This window comes from Typopeltis vanoorti, chromosome 12 (assembly GCF_054136105.1).
Source record: "Typopeltis vanoorti isolate ZY-2024b chromosome 12, IOZ_Tvanoo_1.0, whole genome shotgun sequence".
In the NCBI taxonomy this organism is placed as follows: domain Eukaryota; kingdom Metazoa; phylum Arthropoda; class Arachnida; order Uropygi; family Thelyphonidae; genus Typopeltis; species Typopeltis vanoorti.
This window is the reverse complement of record NC_143560.1, coordinates 45,750,925-45,771,236: the sequence shown is the minus strand read 5'-3', so window position 1 is coordinate 45,771,236 and position 20,312 is coordinate 45,750,925. Positions and strand designations below refer to the sequence as shown.

Sequence of the window (20,312 nt, the reverse complement as noted above, 5' to 3'; positions counted from 1 at the left end):
CTACAGAATAATTTAATATATATATATATATTTATATATATATATAAACCATTGATATCCTTATTTCAGAAACCTTAAAAGTTGTATTTTCCAAAATTCTCAGTTTTCTGAGCTTCAACATGTATTATGAATTCTGTTTTGTTTAATTTGTTTTATCATTGAATCATCTAACCATAACTGTATAACTGGGAGGAGACCTCCATGTAGCCTTCCAAAGAATGCAGAGAACTGACCTGGGTTTCTGACGTAATGTCCAATCCTCACCTTCTCATGGTGCACCTTAGGTTGGAGGAAGGAAATAAAAAAGTAGCAAAAGAGAAGAATAGCATTTGGAACAAGGGGAAGGGAAAAGGTGCATATTAGGTATATACCTAGATACAGCAAATGTGGTTGGGCTGGCAATTTGGGATTTAGCCAAACAAATTGTATTCTTATTGGCTTAAACCATAATGTAAAATGATGGTACAACATATGACAGAATTTCATGCCAGCTGGGATGTCACCCTGTTACACAAAGCTCCCGTTGTTTTTGTTGGGGACAAAGGGCAAACAGTACAAAGTGAGCTACTGGAACAAATCCTGGAATTCATCTCAACTCAACATCAGCAGAGTTCAAGATTTGTACTATCAACATAAGCAGTATCGATGGAAAGAAAATGGAACTAGCAGAAGAATTGGATAAGTACCAGATTGATGTAATAAGTGTGAATGAAATAAAAAAGACAAAAACAGGTAGGATCTTCTAAGCAACAAATACAAAATTCTGTATTCAGGCAATAACAATCAGAAAAAAGGAGTAGCTATAGTATTCAATACTAAATACGAGGATAATCTTCTAGAATGGCAGGTAATATCAAGTAAAGTGTTGAGGGCAAATATCAGAAAATGGGGAAACTGTACAATGAGACTTGTTTGTGTCCCAAAGATTTTACTAAGGAAGAAATGGAGGAATTTTTCAATTCATTAGAGAAGGCAGCTGACACAATGAAAAAGAAAATCTAACAGATAAGCTTAGGTGTTGACAGTTATTCATGACTTATTTTTCACAGTATTAACAACAGTGCACAATTTTATCAGAGATGTTTTATTATCTGTTTATATTTTGCTGAATTTCAACTCAGCATCATCAGAGCACAACATACTTGTACACACGACAGTGAGTGATTGAAACAATACAATTACAATGGACAAAAGATCTCAAGTCCTATTTCGCCCTCTAACGAAAAAAAAAAAAAAAACAGCTATGCAAGAGTTTCTCTTAGGATAACAGTCTCTCAAATTTTTGGCAAATTAATGCAACCATATTTGTTAAGGTTGGGATAATTCTTCAAAGCCATTGCTGACTCAAAAAATAATCTTTCAGATCTGTAATGACTTCTAAATAGCACATTTGTTTTCCTCCATCTAATCCTATGTGAAGGAGTGTCCAAAGCGTGGTCTACCAGTCCTGATTTGCCATAGTAATAATAGCGAATGTATTTTTCATGTTCTTCCAGGCGGATGTTAACTGATCTTCCTGTTTGCCCATAATAGACCAAGTCACAAGGAACTTCATACACTCCTGGGTGTGCTAGAAGGTGAAGTTTATCCTTAGGCAAGCGGATCAGAGTTGCCAGCTTGACATGATGTTTGAAAGTGGTGCGAAGGCCATGTTTCATTAATACTTTGGCTATCTTTTCTGATGTACCTCTGACATAGGGAATAGAAATGGTCATGTTGTATTCTTGTGTCCACTGTTATCCTAAGAGAAACTCCTGCATACTGCTTTTTTTTTTTTTTTTTCCCGTTAGGGCGCCAGAAATAGGACTTTAGATCTTTTATCCATTGCAATTGTATTGTTTCACTCACTCACTGTTGCGTGTACAAGCATGTTGTGCTCTGATGATGCTGAGTTGAAATTCAGAGAAATATAAGCAATTAATAAACCATCTCTTTGATAAAATTGTGTGGTGTTGTTAATACTGTGAAAAATAAGTCATGAACAATTAAAAAGAAAAGTTAGTCCCTTGTTGGATTTCTAAACAGCAGAGTAGGAAATGATTACCAGATATATAGAAATGTTTGGGGAAAAATTGGAGAAAATTGCAAAGCTAATAATAATGTTAAAACTCTGCTGGATTTTGTTCAGGACATGGACTAGTTATTACTAAAACCATGTTCCAACAAACACATGCACAAATTCACATGGAGAGAAGATGCAAGAAATAAGGAAAGTCTGATTGAATATGTTAGTTGATAATGATGCTTACCCACTTATTCAGGTCACAAGAGTATACGGAGTATTTGGAATACGAAGTGATCACTATTTAGTTTTGATGATAATAAATGTCATATTGAGAAGAAGAGTATGTGAGAAAGTTTTAAAATGAATCAAAGTTGAGACTTTCAGAAGTGAACTGTAAAATGATTAAATATAAAAGCATCATTCAAGAAAAAAATGAAATATTTGAAAACAAGTATCAAACCTTGGAGATTCAGTGGCAAAACCTGAAGAAAACATTGGTTAATTGAGCCAAGAGAGGCATGTGGTGAGGTTGTATGTAAGGATAGAAAAATAAGAACTCTGTTGGACTGAGTAGTTAAAGAAGCAAATCAAGGTAAAGAAGAAAGCATATCAAAAATTCCTGACAAGTAAGTCGGCTTGTTTGTGCTCTTAGAAAATACAGAGAAAAATGTAAGAAAGAGGGAAGCACCGTATAAAATTATCCAAACAAAAGTCAGACAACACTTTGGTATGAACATAGAAAATAAATATTCTAAAGGCTATTGAAAAACTTAGAAATTGAGAAAATATTTTCTAAAAGGAATCAGAGATGATAAAGCTGACATGAGAACTGAAGATAAAAATATATTCTAGATGTCTGAGGTAATTATTTTGGAAGATTGCTAAATGAATCAAGCAGTGTCAGCATAGTGGTAGAAAACTCCTAGCAGGAATGTAGTCTGGAATACAAAGCCATCAAAAACATGAAATGTCGAAAGGTAATGGAATAGATGATATTTTGATGAGCAATGATCATATCTTCTTCTTTTCAGCCATTTTCTGTCCACTGTTCGATGAAGACCTCCTCCAGTTCCTTCCACCTTTTTCTGTTCTTCGCAGTGGTTGACCCATTTTTTCCCAACAAAATTTGACAATTCATCACTCCACCTTCTTTTACGGCATCCACAGCCTCATTTCCCTTCTTCTGGAATCCAGTTCATTAGTATGGTGGTCCATTGCTCATCTTCTATTCTGGATAGATGTCCAGCCCATTTCCATTTTAGTCGCTTGTGGTGAAGAATAATGTCAGTGATAAGAGTCTGACTTCTTATCCAGGCATTTCACTTCTTATCTTGTAATGTGATGCCTAGCATCAGCCTCTCCATTTTTCTTTGAGTTGTTGCTAGTTTATTTGTCAGTTGTTTATTATTTTAACGGTATAATAGAACACAGAAACTAAGTAAATAATTAATTTATTAACTTGATGCTGATATTTCGCTGGTATTATAACCAGCATCTTCAGAGCACAAAAACACTGTTTGTCACAATACGCGAGACTAAAACAACATGGTGTACATTAACAAAATTGTAGCAGCAACACAAAGACTAGAGTCCTGATTTTGGCGCCCTCTATCTGAAAAAAAAAAAAAAAAAAAAAAAAAACGTTATCATATATTGCTAGAGTCCTAGAAAAGTGCTAGTTTTTCCTTAATATGACTGTCTCCCAGATCTTCAGCAAGTTAATACAGCCATATTTGTTGAGATTTGGGGTGTGTTTTAGGGCTTCTGTCGCCTCTAAGAACAATCTCTCTGATTTATATGGGTTTCTGTGTAGTACTTTTGTGTTTTTCCAGTTGATCCTGTGTGCAGGGGTATCCAGAGCATGGTCTGCTAGGCCCGACTTCCCATAATGATATTTCCGGACGTATCGTTTATGTTCGCTGATGCGGATATTCACAGTTCTTCCTGTTTGACCGTAGTAGGCTTGATTGCATGAGCAGATAACTTGGTAGACTCCTGGATGTGATAAAGGAGGAATGCTGTCCTTGGGTGAGCGGATGAGGGTGGCTAATTTGCTACATGGTCTGAATGTAGTGCGTAGTTTATGTTTAATGAGAATTCTTGAGATCTTTTCGGATGTGCCTTTAATGTAAGGGATGGTGACTGTTTTGTTGTAGTTCTCTGTGGTGGATGGTGGGAGGGGTTTCTTAGGAGTGTTTAGTATTTTGTTTATTTTTTGTGGATTGTAGCCGTTGGCCAAGAAGGTGTGGCGTAAGTGAGTCAGTTCAGCAGTAAGAGCCTTGTCATTTGAACAGATTGCTCTCGCTCTATGGGTTAGCGTTTTTAAAATGCCATATTGTTGAGAAGGATGATGGTGTGATTGTTTGTGTAAGTATCTGCCTGTATGTGTGGGTTTTCTGAAAACTGAAAATGATAAGGAACCATCTGGGAGACGTGTAATGAGTGTATCCAGGAAGGGCAGACAGTTGTTGGCTTCCGGTTCCATAGTAAAGTGGATTTTTGGGTGTTGGCTATTTAAATGTGCTAGGAATGTTTTCAATGTCTCAGGGCCATGTGGCCAAATGGCAAGCACATCATCAACATAGCGTAGCCAAAGTGTTGGTTTGAGAGTGGCTGTATTGATTGCTTGTTTTTCCAGGTGTTCTATGTAAAAGTTGGCTAGGGGGGGAGAAAGGGGGGAGCCCATGGCTGTCCCATCAATTTGTTTGTATATTTTCCCTTTCCATGTGAAATATCCTGCATGTATTGTGAATTTGAATAGTTCAAATATATCAGGGGGGAAGTGTGACTTCAGTAGATTGAGGGTTTCTATTAGTGGTACATTTGTGAATAGTGAAGTGATGTCAAAGCTTACTATTAAGTCTGAGCTTTTTAGGGTGAGGTGTTGTAAGATGCTTTTTAGGTGTGCTGAATTTTTGATAAAGGAGGGAGAATTGTTAGTGAGAGTGGCTAGTAGCTTTGCTAAATGTCTAGCCAGTTTGTATGTGGGACTATTTATACTGTCCACAATTGGGCGTAGGGGTGCAAAGGGAAAATATACAAACAAATTGATGGGACAGCCATGGGCTCCCCCCTTTCTCCCCCCCTAGCCAACTTTTACATAGAACACCTGGAAAAACAAGCAATCAATACAGCCACTCTCAAACCAACACTTTGGCTACGCTATGTTGATGATGTGCTTGCCATTTGGCCACATGGCCCTGAGACATTGAAAACATTCCTAGCACATTTAAATAGCCAACACCCAAAAATCCACTTTACTATGGAACCGGAAGCCAACAACTGTCTGCCCTTCCTGGATACACTCATTACACGTCTCCCAGATGGTTCCTTATCATTTTCAGTTTTCAGAAAACCCACACATACAGGCAGATACTTACACAAACAATCACACCATCATCCTTCTCAACAATATGGCATTTTAAAAACGCTAACCCATAGAGCGAGAGCAATCTGTTCAAATGACAAGGCTCTTACTGCTGAACTGACTCACTTACGCCACACCTTCTTGGCCAACGGCTACAATCCACATAAAATAAACAAAATACTAAACACTCCTAAGAAACCCCTCCCACCATCCACCACAGAGAACTACAACAAAACAGTCACCATCCCTTACATTAAAGGCACATCCGAAAAGATCTCAAGAATTCTCATTAAACATAAACTACGCACTACATTCAGACCATGTAGCAAATTAGCCACCCTCATCCGCTCACCCAAGGACAGCATTCCTCCTTTATCACATCCAGGAGTCTACCAAGTACCCTGCTCATGCAATCAAGCCTACTACGGTCAAACAGGAAGAACTGTGAATATCCGCATCAGCGAACATAAACGATACGTCCGGAAATATCATTATGGGAAGTCGGGCCTAGCAGACCATGCTCTGGATACCCCTGCACACAGGATCAACTGGAAAAACACAAAAGTACTACACAGAAACCCATATAAATCAGAGAGATTGTTCTTAGAGGCGACAGAAGCCCTAAAACACACCCCAAATCTCAACAAATATGGCTGTATTAACTTGCCGAAGATCTGGGAGACAGTCATATTAAGGAAAAACTAGCACTTTTCTAGGACTCTAGCAATATATGATAGCGGTTTTTTTTTTTTTTTTTTTTTTTTTTTTTCAGATAGAGGGCGCCAAAATCAGGACTCTAGTCTTTGTGTTGCTGCTACAATTTTGTTAATGTACACCATGTTGTTTTAGTCTCGCGTATTGTGACAAACAGTGTTTTTGTGCTCTGAAGATGCTGGTTATAATACCAGCGAAATATCAGCATCAAGTTAATAAATTAATTATTTACTTAGTTTCTGTGTTCTATTATACCGTTAAAATAATAAACAACATGTTCGACGAACACATAAGTCTGTCCACACGTTTATTTGTCAGTGCTGTTGTTAGAGACCAAGTTTCACAACCATATGTGATGACTGGAAGTATACACTGGTTAAATGTCATCCTTTTTTAAACAGAATGGGAAATCATTGTTTTGAAAAATGCTTTTCAATTTTCTAAATATACTCCAGGCATGTTGAACTCTTCTATTTATTTCCTTTGGAGTCTACAGTTTAGATCAATGAGATGACCTAAATATGTATATGAAGAGACTCTTTCCAAGAAATCGTTTTTTCTCTGTTCATTTTTATTCCAACTTTTCTGCTTTCGTGATATAGGTATTCTGGAGCGTTTGCAAAATTTAAACTATCATCTGCATATCTTAGGTGTGTTAAGTTTCTGTTATTAATTTTTATACCAAGGTTTGTCCAGTTCATATTATTAAATATTTCTTAAAGGACTGTTGTAAAGATTTTGGGCGATAGTCTCCTTGTCAGACGCCGTTTTCAACTAATATTTTATTGCTACTCATGTGAAAGTTGAATTTTCACTGCTGCAGTGTGGTATATTTCCTGGAGGAGGTCCATGTATTCTCCAGGAACTCTGTGATTTTGGAGTGCTTTGATTATTGCATTAGTTTTGATGGAATCAAATGCTTTTTCATAATCAATAAAGGCTAAACAGAGAGGCAATTGGTTTTCTTCTGCTTTTTCTATTATTTGTTTTACTGCATGAATATGATCAGTTGTGTTAAAGCCTTTATAGAATCCTGCTTGTTCTGCAGGTTGATTTGAGTATAGAAGAGGGGTTAACCTGTTTGTTATTACTTTTGTGATGATTTTGTACAGATTAGAGAGAATACTAATTGGTCTACAGTTCTTTACTTCTTTGTCTCCTTTTTTTATTTCCAGTTTTCTGGTATCTTTCCCTCTTCTAGGCATAGATTTAGTAAGTTTGGCATGGTGAATTATGTTATTTCCTCCTCATTCAATTCTATGTGAAGTAGGTCTTCACCAGGACATTTTTCATTTGTTTTAATGCTTGTTTTATTTCATCTGAGGTGAATGGGGTGGGGACGAGTTATTTATATTTTATTTATCTATTGAAGGATCACTATAGAGTTCTTTATAAAATTCTTCTAGTTTCCTTAGGATTTGTTCTTGGTTCCTGGTTGTAGTTCCATTCTTATCTTTTATTTCAGTTATTTCACTTTTACCAACTGATAAATGTTTTCTTAGTATTTTCATATTTTTATTGTTTTCAATTGTTTATTTTATTTTTGTAGTGGTATAAGATGTTATTTCATTTCTCATCTTTTTCCTTATTGTTTTGCATAGTTTCTGTATATGCTATTTTAGAAGTTAAGTTTTTGTCCTGTTTCGTATTTCGTCTCTTTTTTAGTAGTTGTAAGGTTTCCTCTGAAAGTTTATGGTCTTTTTGTTTGTTGGCTGCTGAGATTATTACTTCAGTTAGATGTTTGCTTATTTTATTTATGTCTTCGTCAAATATGTTTATTAAGTCTAGTTTTTGATTGAGTTTTTCTTCATAATCGTTCTTCTTGATTTTAAGATGTTTAGCCTTTTTATTCTTTCTAATTTGGGGTTTATTTTAATTTTGGCTCTCGCCAGTTGGTGGTCACTTCCTGTTTTTACTTGATTTAGTACTGAGGTATCTTGAACTATTTCTTTATTATTACACAGTATATAATATATTTCATACATCAAAAATATTTATGAGAATCTTAACATGAAGAATTGCATCTAAAGTGGAAGAATTTCTTGGAGAAGATCAGTTTGGTTTCAGGAAAGGTAGGGGAACAAGAGATGTGATTGGACTGTTAAGAATAGTAAGTGAAAGAAGTCTGGAAGTGAATAAAGAAGTCACTATCTGTTATATAGATTTTGAAAAAGCTTTTGACTTTGTAAAATGGGATACGATAGTGGAAGTAATGGAAAAGATTGGTATAGATTGGAAAGACAGAAGGCTAATTATTTCACTATATATGGGACAAACTGCCATGGTGAGAGACATATATGGTACAACAGAACCAGGTATCATTGGACGAGGAGTAAGACAAGGCTGTTCTCTGTCACCAATTTTGTTTAACATTTATTCAGAAGCAATGTTAAAAGAAGACGCACTGGAGAATTCGGAAGAAGGAATAAAGATTGGACGTAGACAGATATTTGCAATAAGATATGCAGATGACAAGGCATTACTATCAAATACTGAAACAGTTCTACAACATCTGTTGAATAGATTACTGGAATCCTGTGTCAATTATGGAATGAAAATTAACATAAAAAAAAACAAAGGTAATGAAAATAGCAAGGAAAGAGGCAAATATGGATATCAGAATGGGGAAAAATTGAATCAAGTTAAAGACATTTAAATATCTAGGAAGTGTTATTAGCAGTGATGTAAGATGTAAATTTGACATAAAAGCAAGAATAGTGATGGGAAGAGATGCCTTTAATAGAAAAATGGAATTTATTTGGAAGTAAAATGGATAGAAACCTAAAGAAAAGACTAATAAAACTGTTCCTCTCTATGCGGCTGAAACTTGGACATTGAAGAAAGAAGAAATTAAGATTTTGGAAAGCTTTGAGATATGGATTTGGAGAAGGATGGAAAAAATCAAATGGATAGATAAAATAAGTCTTAAAACGAGTAGAAGAATAAAGAAATCTGTTAAGGAGGATAAAAAGAAGCAAGGGAAACTAGATCAGCCATATTCTGAGAGGGAATGGAATCATCAGAGATGCCATCAAAGGAAAAATAGACCGAAAAAGACCCAGAGGAAGAGTAAGGAAAACAATGCTAGATGACATGCTGAATGGAGACAGGTACACAACCTTGAAAGAGAGTGGAAGGAAAGTTTCTGCTACTAAAAGAAGAACCTGCTCAATTGCAGAATACTCAAGAAGAAGATAATCTATATAATTTTTTATTTCTCTATTTGGACTACTCCATGTCCATTTTCTTTTGGGGACTTTCTTAAAAAATATACTCATAATATAAAGCTTGTTACTGATAGAGAATTCTGTAAGAACCATTCCAGAGTTGCTGCTTGTACCATATATGTATGTATGGTTCTATTGTGTCAATTGGGTGAGAGGAATGCCTACTTTGGCAATAAAATCGCCCATTACTATAGTAAAGTTTCGATTGCTTTTTTTTTTTTTTTTTGTCTAGAGTATGCTGCAGTGAGTCATAAAATGCTTCTATCTCTTCATTAGTGTGGGAGCATATATTTAGATAAAACCTGATTGATTGATTTTAAGTTTGCAGTTTATTTTAAGTGTGATTTCTATTATTCTTTCATCTGTATAATTAAATTCTTCTGTAAGGTGTGTAATTGTTTTCTTAATTAGAAATCCTACTCCGTATTGTCCTTTTGCTTTCCCATAATAATATAAATAATCTCCATTTTTTAGTTTTATTAAATGTTCATCCTACCTACATACTTCACTTACGTCTATAATATCCCATTTAATATGTTTTAGTTCTTGCTGTAAGATGGTAAGGTCTTCCTGTTCAAGTGTTTGACAATTAAATGTTCCTATATAGAGGAAAAGAGGATTGCCTTGATTATTATTATATTTATGAGTTCTTTGGGCTATTCCAGTATTGCTTATTATTTGGGAAAGCTTCCCGACTGCATCATGCTCTGGCCACAATAAATGGCTTCGATCAGAGTAGTCATATACAGGGTGTTCGGGATAAATTTGACATATTTATAATTAATTATATTTTTCCGTAAGTTACATGTATTAACACACACTTCTCTTCATTTAAAAGTTTGGACCCTTCTTCATTCATATACAAGATGTCAGAAAGGATGGATAGCTGGAACCCACCTGAATCATGGAAGAGAATAACTTGTATCATGATGATTCGTGCCCGCCATCAAAATAAGGATATTACGACTGCTGCCCAATGCTCCCTGAATACAGTAAAAACAATCAGGCATGAACTAGAGACTTGCAATGGTGACTACGAGGATGTAGCAAGAAGAAAGATCCCTAGCAGACGATCTGATTGCGTTCGTACAGCAGAATTCCTCGCAAATCTGCAGGAACAGGTGTTGAAGAACCCTGGCATTGGAATTCGGGCTTTGTTCGTGGAGTTGCTAACTGTAGTCAAGCCCTGGATAACAAGGGTAGCCAATGGTAGGCCCCTTGCCACACCTCTGGGAAAAGTCAAAAATGGTTGTCTGAAAATTTCTACGACTTCACCAGTCCAAATGTTTGGCCTCCAAACTCCCCAGACCTTAACCCCATGGATTATTTTGTATGGGGCGCAGTTGAAAAAGACACCAATCGCACTTCCAGTAATACAAAAGCCCAGTTAATGGATAAAATTAAAACAGTTTTTGCGGCCCTTCCCAGGGAGACTGTAGCATCAGCTTGTTCGAGGTTCCGAAGCAGAATTGAAGCTGTGATCGATGCTAATGGTGGTTATTTTGAGTAAATCTTGTTGATAGTATTGTAATTAACTCTGCCTGTAATGTTTTTTTGTCAATTCATTAAATTTAATAGATACAAAGAAGATTTTCTTTTTCCTTACGAAACTGTCAAATTTATCCCGAACACCCTGTACTTGGGGGAATTTAGTCATATCCAGTGTCTGTCCATTATTGCCGTAGTGGAGGGGTTGTGGTCTAATCTCCCATGCTGGTCACATAACATCTTGGGAGATGCATTTTATGGCCTTCTGCTAGCTCTTTGTTCAGTATCAACTTCGCCATAGCTCATTACGACACCATGTATCCCGTGGGAGGGGGGGGGGGGGTTAAATCCTGAATGAAACACTATTATATTATAATTCCTTTCATTCAGGATTTAACATAGTCTGCCATTCTCTGAGCCAAATTTGCTCATCAGACAAATAGTAAATTATTTCCTTCCTGATATATATTCCATAATTATAAAATAATTGTATGTTCTAATAGTTGTTAGTTATTTATCTTGTACTAATTCTTTGTAGAGTATATATATCCTATGTAAACTGTGCACGGAAACTCGGAACTTAGTCCATTTATGTAAACCATTGCCAAGGACATAGCCAGTATAACAGAAATTAAGTGCTGTATGAAATTACGAAGTTATCCGTCAGTGCACATTTTGCCGCTAGTTACTATTCCAAGCTAATGAAGATCCATGAGGCAGATTTTGGCACAAAGAACAAAGGAGGAGACATGCATGCTGTTGAATAAGGAGAGAAAGGAGGCGCGAAGGATAGAACCGGGTTGAAAAGACAAGGGAGCTCTTTGTTTTTCTCTTACTCTTTTGTGGGCTCTTGTTCGTATCCTGATTCTAATTCCCTCGTCTTGTAATTGTGAAAGACGAGCGGCATGACAGGGATTGCCAAGGAAACCTGAAGGATAGTCATTTTACAGGAAGCAGACATGTATTCCTGAGCTAACAAGATCGTTATGGTGAATCTGGAACAAACAAACTAAAGTGACCTAAGAGAGAAAGCTATTGAGAAACAAGGAAGTGTTTTCCAGAACACATGATAATAGGCAGAGTTTTTCAACCATCCTAGTAAGCAAATCCTTTCTGTGTCTTTTGTAAATGTAATTACAATAAAGGAGAAGTGTATTGCCATAATGACAGTTCAAGTTTGAACATGTGATATCTTGAAGCTTGTTCCAAGGGAATGTGATATAAGTTAGAAACTGACTTACTAAGATTTACTGTAATAGATTGTCAGGACTTTAGAATTCCTTGGTATGTATTTAGCGATATGTGCTTTATAAATCCTGAACGGCTAAGCAGAGTCGACAATTGAAGTATATTGAATAGATAACCTTTGTCTAATAGTTGTGCTTAGAAGCTTTTAACTCTAAGAAGTATAGAAATCTATATGTTAAGAATTTAACTGCGCTGAGTATACTCTACTGTGAAGTTACTATTGTCTTAATAAGAACTTCTTTAATTCATGATCATTTTAGTTATGTTTAGATCTTCTTTGATTAATGTAAATTCATGTATTAGTGTATTAAATGTTTTTATTTCAATTGAATCTTGTGCTTGCCTGAATTCATTTCATTGCACTGCTCATTTTAATAGTTCAGATCTAAGTGGAAACTCTACTTAATGTAAAAGTAAGGAAAGATTAGAGAACTACGACTACTATATAACTTAAAGGTAATTTGACTAGGGAAAGTTCTGTCTTATTTAGATTATTGTACATGCTGATGATTGATTCCTTAACATTATTCTTACAACCATGAACACAGATTGGTGCAGTTAAATATAAATTTTCTTTGTGTTCAAAATGTAATCAATCAGCAGAAAGAACTAGGGAATTACCGACCTCGTCGATAACCTCCCTTATGGTTTTAACCCTTGTATACAGTATTATCCATATAGAGATTAGGCCTAGAATGTCTCGTGACTGAATACCAAAAATATATTGGAAAACTGCACTAGGCGAAAAAGAACACACAACGAAGAAGAAAGACATTGCAACAAAATGGCGCAGTCGGCCTTCAGGTTTCCTTGGCAATTCCTGTCATGCCTCTAGTCTTTCACAATTACAAGATGAGGGAATTAAAATCAGGATATGAACAAGAGCCCGTGAAAAAGTAAGAGAAAAACAATGAGCTCCCCTGTCTTTTCAACCCGGTTATATCCTTCGCACCGCCTCTCTCTCCTTATTAGCAACAGTGCATGTCTCCTCCTTTGTTCTTCGCGCCAAAATCTGCCTCGTGGATCTTCATTAGCTCGGAATAGTAACTGGCACCAAAATGTGCACTGGCAGATAACTTTGTAATTTCATACAGCACTTAATTTCTGTTATACTGGCTATGTCCTTGGCAATGGTTTACATAAATGGACTAAGTTCCGAGTTTCCATGTACAATTCAAATAGGATATATATACTCTACAAAGAATTAGTACAGGATAAATAACTAACAACTTTCTGCAGTGTTTCCCAACCTGTGGTCTGCGGGCAGACAAATTAATTAAATATATATTTTTTAATTATCCAAACAAAACAAATTAAAACTGAATAAGTAAATGAAAATTATTGAAATCAAATGGACACTTAAAAAAACCCAACAAATAGTGTCAGAATGTTCAAAGGCAGAAGATTAAAAACTATATTGTTGTTCACCCCTCTTTTATTATTCATCATTCTGCCGCTAAATTTGTAGCGGCAAAATGACAAATAATAAATTAGGGGTGAAGTGACCAACAATATAGTTTTATTGCCATAGACAGCACAACAAGATTTCTTAAAAGCAAAAAAAAGTGCCACCCGAAGCGTTTCCCCCTCCCTCCCTCCCCCGCTACGCTTCTGTAACTTAGTGGTCCGTAGAATCGTTTTACACATTTTACTGGTCCTTGGGCTTAGAAAGGTTGAGAAACGCTGTATTAGAACATACAATCATTTTATAATTATGGAATATATATCAGTAAGTGAATAATTTACTATTTGGCTCAGGGAATGGCAGACTATGTTAAATCCTGAATGAATCACTATTATATTATAATTTCTTTCATTCAGAATTTAACAATGTTGTGTTGAATTGAATCACTTTGGTATGAAAATCAGCAATACAAAGACAATGAAAATAGGCAGAAACATTGTAAACATCAACTGTATCCTGAATAGAGAATCTAGAGAACAAAAACATTTCAGCTATTTAGGCACAATTTCTAGTGAAGACGGCACATTAAATGTGGACATAGTGAACAGAATTAGTAAAGCTGGTATGGTAAGAAGTCAGCTGAATAAATTTATATGGAATAAGAAATAAGTTAATAAAAACACTAAAATAGCTGTATACAAGACAGCATTCAAACCAGTTTTAATTAATGAATCTGAGAGCTGGTTTAGAAATAACACACTTAATGAAAGACTGATGACCATAGATCTGGGAGTTTGAGAAAGATTAGTGAAGTAAACAAATGGCATCGATGCCAATATCATGCTAAAAAATAAGAATATTAAGAAAGAAAGTACTCAACATTGTTAGCAGTCAGGAATGTTTTAGCAGAGCTAATCTCAGGTGATATGGCCACTTAAACAAACTGGGATGTGAGAGATTTAGCAAATTAAGTGTTCTTTGGCAGGAAAAAGATGCAAAGGCAGACTGATATCTAATTGATATGGTAAAAAGTGTTAGAAGTCAAAAATGTAAGATCTCATAATGTTGAAGTCTTAACAGTTTAATTTGGAAGAAATTTGTAGATACAAGTTAGTAATAATGTAACTTTTTCGTGTACTGCTATAAAAATATCTGTTACACTACAAGGGTACATAAAGAATTTAATGATGATGATTATCTACCATATTAATTTCTTTTTTTTTTATAGTATGAGGGTAATCTGAAAAGTTCTCGGTCTCGACCATAGATGGCTACACTATCGGCAAGGTTTTTTTTTTCTAAGTTGGTACATCTGTCATAAGCATCCATGTGAAATTGAAAGTCATTCTATCAAGTGGTTTGTTTTATATAGCTGTCTGAGGCATAAGTGTTGTCTGTATCCCTTGAAATGGATAAAATTGAGTATCGTGCGGTTATAAAATTCTTTGTAAAAGAAGGTTTAACGACAAAAGAAATTCATTCGAATTTCATAAAAATTTATGGGCACTCTTCACCTTCGTTTTTGCCAATTAAGGAATGGGCTGCCGAGCTTATATGTGGCTGTACCAGCCTTGAAGATGATCCATGTGAAGGATGCCCAAAAAGTGTCACAACACTAGAAATCATTGATCAAGTGCAAGATATGGTATTGGATGACCTGTGAGTCAAAGTGTGTGAAATTGCTGAGACTATAGGCATTTCAAAACAATGTGTAGGATAATAAAAGTTTATTTTCTTGATCCTGAGAATTAGTAATAATATTTTTGGTTTACAGATCAAGTGTTGATCAATTTTTTTAACTTAACCAACTAGTTTCGCCAAACTTTAACTGTTGGCATCTTCAGGGCACTTACATATAGGCTGAAACAATCTCACAATTATGTGTAACTATAAAACTGACTAGAATAATTACAAATAAAATAGTATCGAATGTGCGCGAAACACGTATCGCATGTCCAAGATTAGCTAACTGTTGCTAAGAAACTTTCTGTAGTTTGTATTAAAGTTCATTTCTTTTGTTTTTAAAGATTTGATTAGGGTTTTCCATATCTCTGGGAGTATTAGGCCTTGATTTCTGTTAAGGTTGACAGTAGAACGGGCGACTGTGGCTGATTCTTTGAAAAGAAGCAGCCACAGTCACAACAGCTACTCTTGTACATGCAATACGTGTTTCACGCACATTCGATACTATTTTATTTGTAATTATTCTAGTCAGTTTTTTACAGTTATTCTTGTCAGTTTTATAGTTACACATAATTGTGAGATTGTTTCACCCTATATATAAGTGACCTGAAGACGCTGACAGTTAAAGTTTGGCGAAACTAGTTGGTTAAGTTAATAAAATTGATCAACACTTGATCTGTAAACCAAAAATATTATTACTAATTCTCAGGATCAAGAAAATAAACCTTTATTATGAATAGAGTCAATGATGACACGAAAATCAAGGTACGCCGTTTTGAAATCCTAAAATGTAAAAGGATGAGGTTACTAAACCATCTCACTTTTATAAAACGTTGCCGAGATAACTGTATAATTCCTAAGTTTTTACTTCTTAAACTTCTATTCAATACTAGACGAGCTAAAAATATTTATTTCAAGACATCGATGTTACTCATTCGTGAAAGGTTACATCACACAGGATTTGTGCTTAGTCATATTGACTCAATGTTATGAACTGTTCATGGATCTCTCCAGCTCTTTAGATGAGGAAATTTGGCAAGTCTTAGATAGAATGATTAATACCAGTTTCACCAAAGCTTTCAACAAAAGCAGACAGACCCAGATTAAAAAATTCAACTACCTTTATACCACCCACAATGAGGTCTGAACCTTCTCTACTTGACAACCAAGTTATTCTTAATTTCTCAAACTACATCTTAAAGAAACCTGAAATCGCTATTCTCAAGAAAGGTTTCAACTGTGCAATAGCTCCTCAACAGATTCCTAAGGTGGATTTCATCTGTAGTGTAGAAAAAGGAATCTCATTATTACCACCTCACACAGCAAATGATCTAAGACTAAAAAGTTGTATAACACTTCCCTCTCCCTATTCCACAAAACAAAACTTCTCCTCATTGGATAGAATAACTATTCATAATTTAAAAAACAAGGACATCATAATACTTAAAGCAGATAAAGGAAACAGTACTGTAATACTGAACTCAAAGGACTATGAGGACAAAGTAAACCATCTACTATCTGACTTGTCCGTTTACCATCTTTTAACAAAATATCCGAAATTAAAAATCCACCATGATACCAATGAATTACTATGCAGTTTATCCAGCTGGCCAACAGGCTTGATTAAAAAACTAAAAAACATAGTAAACCATCTACTATCTGACTTGTCCGTTTACCATCTTTTAACAAAAGATCCGAAATTAAAAAACCACCATGATACCAATGAATTACTATGCAGTTTATCCAGCTGGTCAACAGGCTTGATTAAAAAACTAAAATCCATGCATTCTTTAATTCCGATACTCTATGGCGTTCCAAAAGTGCACAAAGATGGTATTCCTTTACACCCAATCATTGATGCAATAAACTCTCCTACCTACTTATTGTCAAAACATCTCTCGAAACTCTTACAACAACACGTCCACAACTCAGAGAGTTACATTAAAAACTCTGAACATTTTATGGAAAAGCTAAAAAAACATCAACATATTGGATAATGATCTTCTAGCCAGCCTAGATGTCACCTCTCTCTTTACTAACGTTCCTGTAGTGGTCTTTAAGACTTTAAGGTTCCTTAAGAGATCATTGACATCTTAAGTACCTTGTTCCCACAAGATATAACCTCATTGTTTGCTCACTGCCTAAATTCTAACTACTTTTTGTGGAAAAATAATTAACAGACTTGGCGATGAGGAGCCCACTCTCACCTTCATGTACTGACCTCTTTATGGAAGACTTAGAAAATAAAATCCTATCCCAAATTATTCCCAAACCTAAAATTTGGTTCAGATATGTGGACGATATCTTCATCATGTGGAACAACAACAAAGATGACCTATATGATTTTCTCAAAATGATCAACTCCTTCCATCATTCTATTAAATTTACTCTGGAACTTGAAAGAGAAAAACAACTACTGTTTTTAGACATCTTAATCAAAAAAATTGATGGCAGTATAAATCTATCAATGTACAGAAAACCGACCAATACAGGTCACTACCTACATTTCAGCTCCTCTCACCACATCTCACATAAACTCAGCATTGTACACATGTTAAAGAAGAGAGCGATTCGCATCACAACAGACAACGAGACCCTTCAAGATGAGTTAACATTAATTTCCAACAATCTGTAGTTGAACGGCTATCCAAAAAGACTAGTCAATAAAGTCCTTTTCTCTGAATCACCACAAAAAGAACAAGAAGATATTCAATATATAAAAACTATTGCAATTCCATTTGTAAGTGGCATCTCCTACAAGCTCGCCAGCCTCCTCAAATAACACAAAGTAACATTTAAACCAATAGAATCTATTTGTAAACTACTAAGATCTCCAAAAGACAACCACCCTTTCTATAAATATGCTGGAGTTTATAATATTCCATGCTCGTGTGGCTCTAGTTACATCAGACAGACTTCGAGAAGCCTTGAAATCAGGCAAAAAGAGCACATTGGCTATGTCAAAAACAACATACAGGACATTTCTGGCCTATCGTCTCATTTCTCTACAACTAACCATGTTCATTGAGTGGTGCAAAAGTTGTTACCCTTACTTAGAGGAAGATTACCATTCAAGAATTTTCAAAGAAGCAGTCGCCCATTCTACTGTCAACCTTAACAGAAATCAAGGCCTAATATTCCCAGAGATATTGGAAAACCCTAATCAAATCTTTATAAACAAAAGAAATGAACTTTAACACAAACTACAGAAAGTTCCTTAGCAACGGCTAGCTAATCACGTATGTGCAATACGTGTTTCATGCACATTCGATACTATTTTATTTGTAATTATTCTAGTCAGTTTTATAGTTACACATAATTGAGATTGTTTCAGCCTATATGTAAGTGCCCTGAAGATGCAAACAGTTAAAGTTTGGCGAAACTAGTTGGTTAAGTTAATAAAATTGATCAACACTTGATCTGTAAACCAAAAATATTATTACTAATGTGTTGGATATATTTTGCATGAAGAATTGCAAATGAAAAAGCTTTGTGCAAGATCGGAGCCACACTTGCTCACAGCAGATGAAAAACACACTCTCATGAAAATCTCTGAACAGTGCTTGAAGCATTTTAACAAGAATAAAACTGATTTTGTGCATCGATTTATTACTATGGTTGAGACTTGGATTCACCATAACACACCAGAATCCAATCAGCAGTTAAAACAGTGGAGAGAAGCTGGTTATTCAGTGCCAAAGAAGATAAAGTCGGTTCCATCAGCAGGGAGAATCGTGGCATCAGTGTTTTGGGATGCTAAAGGCATTTTGTTTAATAATTATCTTGAAAGGGTAAAACAATAACCGGGGAATGTTATTCCAATCTTTTAACCAGACTAGTCGAAAAAATTCATGAGATAAGACCCGGTTTTCAGAAGAAAAAAATCATATTTCATCAAGACAATGCACCTGCCCACAAAGGTGTTTTGGCAATGGGAAAATTAAGGGATTGCACTATGAATTGTTGGAAAATCTACCTGTTCACCAGATTTGTTTTCCTCTGACTTCTATCTCTTCCCAAAACTAAAACTCTTCCTCGCTGGTCAGCATTTTTCTTCGAATCAAGAGATAATGGCGCTGGAATAAATGTATTAGTCTAAAGATATATTATCATCAAATTCCTGATATATACCTTCAAGGAGTGTATACGATACTATAGTACTACATGAAACATTTATATCATTATTAACTTCCTATCTACAATTTTCCTCCAAATCAATCTGTTAAATGTTAAAACTCCAATATTATCAGGTCTTATATTTCTGTCTTCTAAGGCACTTTTTACTGCATCAATCCACCTATATCTTGGTCTTCCTTTGGTTCTTTTTCCTGTCGACCTGGCAGAGAACAATTGTTTTGCTAATCTTTCCTTTCCCATTCTGCTTAAGTGACCATACCATCTGAGATTAGCTCTGCTAATGCATTCCTGGATGCTGACAATATCAAGATCTTTACTAATATCCTCATTTTTAACATGATATTGCAGTTCATGCCCCTAATCTTTCTCAGGACTCTCATATCTGCGGTCTCTAGTGTTTGGTCAAGTGTTTTACTTCTAACCAAGCTCTCAGATCCATAAGTTAAAATTGGTTTAAACACTGTCTTGTATACAGCTAATTTAGTGTTTTAGCTAATTTCTCTTTTATTCCATATAAATTTATTGAATTCTAACTACTGACTTCCTGCCATATCAGCTTTGTTGATTCTGTTGTCTATTTCCATATTTAACTTACTATCTTCACTAAAAATCGTGCCTACGTAGCTGAAATGTTTTACTTGTTCTATAGATTCTCTATTCACAATGCAGTCGATATTTTCAATGCTTCTGCCTATTTTCGTTGTCTTTGTCTTTTTAATGCTGATATTCATACCATATGTATTACAACAGTTATTCAATTTAGTCATGGAATCTTGCAGACTTGTAGCAGATTTTTTTAGAAGTATAACCTCATCCTCATAAAGCAAAGAGCTGAGATTAACGCCTCCAATTTTGATATCAGATTTAATACCACTTTCCTTCATAAGAGAGGGGATAATATACGTCTTTGTCTGACACCAGATTTAACATTAAACCACCTTCCTGTACTTCCTTCAATTCTAACTACTGACTTGCAACTCAAAGAAAGACTAAATATTGCTTGATATAATGCCCCATTGACACCATATAACTGTGGCG

The 20,312-nt window shown here is 35.3% G+C and overlaps 1 protein-coding gene across 3 annotated transcripts in view; it reads left to right on the top strand.

Annotated features, from left to right (window-relative positions):
* Positions 1-20,312, top strand: part of msl-3 (male-specific lethal 3) — a 164,014-nt gene that overhangs the window by 37,800 nt on the left and 105,902 nt on the right. The gene's annotated exons all lie outside the window — the stretch shown is intronic.